The sequence below is a fragment of the Mustela nivalis genome, assembly GCF_964662115.1.
Source record: "Mustela nivalis genome assembly, chromosome: 6".
NCBI lineage: Eukaryota > Metazoa > Chordata > Mammalia > Carnivora > Mustelidae > Mustela > Mustela nivalis.
In genome coordinates, this window is record NC_139025.1 from 152,616,762 (window position 1) to 152,623,948 (window position 7,187).

Sequence of the window (7,187 nt, forward strand, 5' to 3'; positions counted from 1 at the left end):
TATGCACAATGAACAGAGAATGAACAGAGGGGATATTATTGCAGGAACAGGGCAGAAAGAGTGGGGCCCCTAGGCAGCTCTGCCCCATTCTGCAGTTTGCTCCCGGTTTCCATTCCCTGTACATCAGAGGGTCATCGCGGAAAATGGAGTGTCCCCCTCAATTTTACATGACATTCTTTTAGAAAGTGCAAATTGTTTCATTACAAAAGCACTGCATAGTACTTGGAGAAAAAACAGCTTGAAAAGAAAAAAAAAAATCTTATTCTCATCACCCAGAGACACCTTCTGTAACCCCAGGTGTATGGCTTTCTGGATCTGTTATATTACACACAGAGCTTAAAAACACTTGGCTCACTAGATAAATAATTTTGTGACCTGTATTTTCCACTTGACTGTGTATCGTGAGCATCTTTCCATGGCAATAAATATTAATTCTACAACATCATTTTTAATGGCTGAGGACATCTCATTTCATTTAAATGGCCGAGGACCATCTTTCAATACAACTCTGACTGTTTCACACGCAGCTCCTTTCTGATGCTGGAAATCTTAAACAGGGTTGTTGATCACCCACCTGCTGGAAGATTGCTTGGAGGAACTCTTAACTCTTTCTTTCTTTTCCTTTTTCTTTCTTTTTTTTTTTTTTTTGTTTTGTTTTGTTTTGGTGGTGGTGGGGGAGGAGGCTCCAAGAAGGCTCCACGCCCAGCACAGAGCTGACCTGGGGATGATCTCACGACCCTGAGATCGTGACCTGAGCTGAAATCCAGAGTCAGATGCTTAACTGAGCCGCCTGGGTGCCCCTGAACTATTCCTTTAGTATAAAATCATGTCAGTGATGTCGTAGGATCCGAGGATACGAAAGGATACATCCGCTTGAAAGGTTTGAGATAAACATTGCCAGGTCATCCCTCTCCCTTCTTGAAGTCTGCCGTCTCATCTACCAAAGATTTTTTTTTTAAACTTTTTGCCAATTTTTTTGGCAAAAAAAAAAAAAAAAAGTCCTTTAGTTTAACTTCTATTTTTGATAGGTAATTAGACTGACTATTTTAAGTATATTTTCCAAGCAAGGTGTATTTTAGCTTTTAAGAACTCCCAGTTCAGGTCTTTTTTTTTTTTTTTTTAAGATTTATTTATTTGACAGAGACACAGTGAGAGGGAACACAAGCAGGGGGAATGGGAGAGAGAGGGGGAAGCAGGCTTCCCGCTGAGCGGAGAGCCTGTTGTGGGGCTTGATCCCAGGACCCTGAGTTCATGACCTGAGCCGAAGGCAGAGGCTTAACCAACTGAGCCCTCCCACCCCGGCACCCCCCAGTTTAGGTCTTTAATCCAGTTTCCTTAAGTGTTGGTCTTTTTCTTTTGTAATAACTTGTAAAGTCTGAAAGAGTAAGATTATTGACGCTACTATATTTGTTGCAAATAGGGTTTTGAAGTTTACTATTTTACTATTTCTCAAGTTTTTTTTTTTTTAGACACACAGAGTCAAATCTAGAATCTTTTCATTTTGAGTGTTGATCTTCACCCAAGAATACACAGAAAGCCACTTATATTCTCTTTTGGTAAGCTTTAGGGTTACATTTAAAAATTGATGTCTGGTTAATATAGCGTATAACTTGCCATTTTAAAATGTAGAATTCAGTGGTTTTTAGCATATTCACAAGGTCATGCAACTATCATCACTGTCTAATTCCTAAGCATTTTCATCACCCACCCACCCCCCATAGAAACCCCACACCAATACCATCCCTCTGCATTCCCCTTCTCCCAACCTTTGAACACCACTCATCTGCTTTCTGTCTCTATGGATTTGCCAATCCCAGATCTTTGATGTAAACGAAACCATACACTCTGTGGCCTTTTGCGTCTGGCTTCTTTCATTCAGCATCATGTTCCCAAGGTTCCTCTATGTTCTAGGGCGGATCAATACGTTGTTTCTTTTTTATAGTTTCCTATAAAAGAACATATAGAAACTTTTTAAAGTTTCCATTGTATGGATATACGTTTTCTTTATCCGTCCATCAGTCATTTTATTTTTATAAGACACTTTCTAGTCCTCCACGGTTCTTAAAGTGGCTTCCTAGGACCTTCAGCGTCGCCCGGGAACTTGTTCAAAATGCCAATTTTCACGTCTCACCCAGACCCATTGAATTATAACCCCTTGGGGCATGGAGTTTAGCAAACTGTGTTTTAACAAGTTTTCCAGGTCACTCTGAGGCATACTTGTTTAAGAACCACTAGTAACACCGTCATTCTTTCTTGGCTTTTCTAAGGTGTATAACTTCCTCTGGCCCAAGTCTAGTATTTAAAACACATATATCCAGGTTCTAATTTTGTGACTTATTAGTCTTGCAAAGTCTGCTTTCCTCCACACTCCTTCATTGTTAGGGTTGGTAAGCAGCTGATATTTAAATATTTCTCTCCTCTGCTTCTCTTGTTTATAAATTCAGTCTGCGGGGTTAGATACAGATTCTTCTTCTTTTTCTTCAAAATGTAGATTCTCTTCCAGAAAAAGATGTTCACAGGTGTATTTAATGGTACGTTACTGAGAAGGTCATCTATTTAAGCTGGTGTTGGGGCTCATGGTAATTGCCCTGTGCATGGCTAGTCTCTTTTATACTCTGAATTGCTATAGAACACAAAAACTACAATTCCCAGCATGCCTTGCGACCCAGGGTCTTTTGTCTCCATTGCTTCACTTCTGGGAACCAGGACTCAGGATATCTAGGATTTGTCACCATGTGCCTGACCTCCTTCTGCCAGGGTGGTCCTTCTCTGTGTAGAGATGTTTCTACTGGGTGGGGTGGATGGGGCAGACATGGCCCCCAAAAGGCAGAGGGCTAGCTGCCTGATTTTCTGGTGATAATAAGGAAGCCACAGATATTTATTTCCCTTTCTTTGCTTCTGCTGGTCTGGATTTTTTTTTTTTTTTAAGATTTTATTTATTCTATTTGACAGACAGAGATCACAAGTAGGCAGAGAGGCAGGCAGAGAGAGAGGAGGAAGCAGGCTCCCTGCTGAGCAGAGAGCCCAATGTGGGACTCGATTCCAGGACTCTGAGCCTGAGCCTAAGGCAGAGGCTTTAACCCACTGAGCCACCCAGGCGCCCCTGCTGGTCTCTGTTTTGAGGCGTGAAACCAGATCATTCCCTGAGCTTAAAAATGACAGTAAGTTTATGAAATTTTTGCTCTCACTAATTAATATCGGTTTCCCTGAGATTTTATCTTTTTCTTGGGGCAAGGGGTGTCTTAGTTTTCAGCAATGAGAATTAAAAAAAAACAAAATTCCCTGTGTCTTCATGGGCATGTTAGTAGCCGGTTGAGAGATTGTTTTGTTGTGATGGCCACACACCAGTGTGAAATGGACCAGCACATTCACTGCAGGGCCTGAGTCTCTGGAGAGTCTCTGTACCTCAGGTTTAAGAAATCACAGTTGAGGTGGGCATGTGGCTGGCTCAGTTGGTAGAGCATGTGACTCTTGATCTCAGGGTCATGAGTTCAAGTCCCACATTGGGACTATGATTAAAAAAATCATAGTCAGTGTGAAAAGGAAAGAGACAATACAACATGAAAAGAGATCTTTGGACTCCCAGAATCCCATTGGCAAGAAGCACATAAAATCGTGCAGCTGCAAACCTAGGTCACCTTTCCTGGAAAAGGAAGACAGAGTCGGAGGTCGGACCAAGAGCCATGAGAATCACTCCCGAGCAGATGCAGGACTGAATCCTAGTCAGGGAACTTCCAACATCTGTCCAGTTGCATTTCAGGACTGCTACTGGGCAATGGCTTTGGGGTGGCTACTCTTTTACCCCCTTTTCAACAGGTGCATCTATGGTGGCTGCCCTATGCCTGTACCATCACTGCATGTTGGGTGTGTGTGTTGGGAGGGGATGGTGCAGATAACTGGGATCTTTAGCTTATAGTGAGAGAAAGTGTATTCAAGGACTATTCCTGAAGAGCTTCATCTGCCCCTGAACTTGATTCAGCAAATGAGATCTGGGATTTGAGCTGATGCTCACATGGGGGAGAATTCTGGTGGTCTTGGAAGGCAATAACTGTCTTTTACATATGGGAAGAATGTAAATAATTTGTGCTTTGGAGATGGACGTTGATGGTTTTAAAAACATATCCACAAATTCTTTGATATTTCTCTTTCAAGGGGTGGACATTAATTCCCCTCCCTTTGAGTGTGGGCTGGACTTCATGACTCGTTTCTGATGACTAGAATATGGTAGGAGAGACAACGTGGGACTTCTGAGACTAAGGGATAAAAAAACACTGAGGCTGTTCCTTCCACTCTTTCTCTCTTGCTCTGGGGAATGCCAGCCGCTATATTGTGAGGACACTCAAGCAGTCCTACAGAGAGATCCACATGGTGAGAACTCGGGCCTCCTTCCCACAGGCATGTCATCAGGTCATTCTGGGGCTGGAGACCACAGACCCAGACTGCAGCTCCTGCCTACATCTTGCTTGAAACCTCATGAGAGACTCTGAGTAGGACTTCTTGGCTAAGTTGTTCCTTGATTCCTGACCTGTGGAAGCTCCACGATGATGAACGGTTGCTCTGTAAAACCACCGTGTTTTGGGGTAGTTTGTTACACAGCAGCAGAGAACTAATACACAGGTGTCCGGTCATTGCGGCAGAGCTTGAACCCTGATACTTTTTGTTTCTTTATTTATTTTTAGAGAGCGGGGGGTGGGGTGGGGTGGGAGGGGGAGACTCTCAAGCAGGCTGCACGCCCAGCATGGACCCTGACGTGACGCTTGATCTCAGGACCCTGAGATCATGACCTGAGTCAAAATCAAGAGTTAGACACTCAAATGACTAAGCCACCCAGATGCCCCTTTTGTTCCTTGACATGGAAAGAAGGATCCAAGCCAAAGTCTCTCCAGAAACAGTGCATGTGGCAGAGCTATGCCCAGAGAGAGGTACCTGTGTCATAGCTGAAGCAGGCAGTAAATCGTTACAGACTGAAAACTTGTACAGTCAGCACCCGAATCAAGAGACCAGTTTACCAGAACTTCCCCTCGTGTTCCCCTCCAGTCCTTACGCTTCTAAGGGAAGTCACTACCTTGACCTCTAACAGCAAACACTAGTGTTGCCTTTTGTTGAACTTTACCTAAAGGAGATTATACTCTTTTGTGTCTGGTGTCTTTTACTCAACATTGTGTTAATGACATTTAGCCAAATTGTTGCCTGTAATGGTAGATTGTTATTGTCATCGCCCTGTGATATTCTGTTGTGTGAAATCTGACAATTTATTATCCGTTCTGCTAGGGACAGGCATCTGGATGGTTTCCAGCTTTGGGCTATTATAAATGGTCCAACTAGGAATCCACAAAGATAAGTTTTATGATATTCATGCATAATGATTGACAAGTGAACGTGCAGATGACTTTCCATAGCTTGATCTTTGGACACGCGAAAGAGGAAACGAAAGGTGGTAATCATCGAAATCCGGGTTCCCAAAAGCTAATCCGAATCACTTCTGAATCACGAAAGGGTTCCCGTTGGAACCTTTCGTTCTTACATATTCACTGCCTGCCTGCCATGTGTAACGCTCTTGAAAATATTGTATGTCAATTATACCGTAATTAAAAAAAATATCCCGGGGAGAGGCTGGTTCTGTTCTCCGGGAGTTTTCTAGAGAGCGCAGAGTAGGACGGTGGGGTGAGGATCCACGGGGCTGGAGAGCAGGGTAGAATTCTGCAGAAGCCGCAGAGACACTTTAATGAAGGGAGTCAGGGACATTCAGGGGGGCTTTGTGGAATGTGGGTCTCAGATAACAGACACAATTAGGTACTCCAAGTTGGGGCTGGGGTGGATAAAAGGACATCTTAGGAGGAGGAAACGGGAGGAGGAGAGTCACAGAAGTTGACGTGGCTTGTAGATAACCCACCTCATTAAAAATGATTTGAGGAAGCTCAGGGGTGGGAAGTACATCTTCACTCCAGCATTCCCGTTGTTAAAATGCATGCAGAGCAGTGTTTCTTTTTCTCTTGCAAGGAAACCTCACTTCAGATGCCGCTTTCTTTTGAACCTAAGCTTATTTTATCAAAGAGGAGTATGTCAGAAATAGAGGCTTAGTTTAAGTTCAAAGATGCCAAGTTCATCCATTCACCATGGAACAGCTCTTGCATGTAAGTCACAGTGTAAGTCACTGTCCCGCTCCCCCGGGGACGTGGGTGGGCGAGGGATGACTCCAGACAGAGCAGTCCCCGGCCATCCTAATAATACAGCAGTCCCCACGGTGCGGCTGTGAAATAATTAAGCAGCACATTCCTGGAGAGGCCTTGCTACAGGAAGCTCGCTGAAGCTGATGATCTCTGCATGGTGGGGGAGACATTTTCAAGTTGTTCTCAGCCTGGAAATTGTTGCCTTCACCAAAAACCATCCCTTGACCATGGTGGTGGTCAGGGAGGCAGACTGCTGAAGGGAAGGAATTTCTAAGCCGTGGCCCTGCTGGGGCCGCACAAGGGACCTTTGCGGGACTGTGTGCGCACGGTCTGTGCAGTAGCTAGCCAGCCAGCTACCCAGTGCTATATCGATGTGCTTCTAATGTATACTCTGAGCTGCTCTCCAACATGGGGCATTTGCATTATGGGAACACACACACACCTGCTGATTCTTCTGGAAGCTGCAACAAATTCAGGGCTCAGTAGTAGGAGGTGCCTGGAAAAGACTCAAAGAAAAGACTCAACACAGAAATTCTTCTTGCTATCTTGAAGGTCTTGAAAAAGCCTTCTCGGAACATTGCCGGACAAAGAGGACTGCAGCCCGGGGACCAGAGCCTGTTGTACAAACTGGATGCCCACAAGGGTTGCTCGGTCTGACCAGGAGAGCCCCACGATGTGGTAACAAAGAAGCTCCCCCACCCCCGGGGTGTTCTGTCCCGCGATGTGTTTAGTTCTGCCAAAAACACCAGCTCCCCAAGCACCGGGAGTCTGTGTGACGTCGCTACGCGAAGAGTCGGCCTCCACAGACAGTGAACTTGGCCACGAAGAAGGAAAAGTCCACTCTTCTGCCATGGAAACACATCCTACCTCCCTCCTCCCTGGGGTTCTCAAAGTTATCTGCCAAGTCCCACCTTGTCCAAGCCCGCCCCCCCCCCTCCCCGTGAGCGTAGATGCGGTGACCCTTCGGATGTGCCCTTTGCCCCAGGCGCTCACGGAAGGAACCTCTTCTTCAGGGCA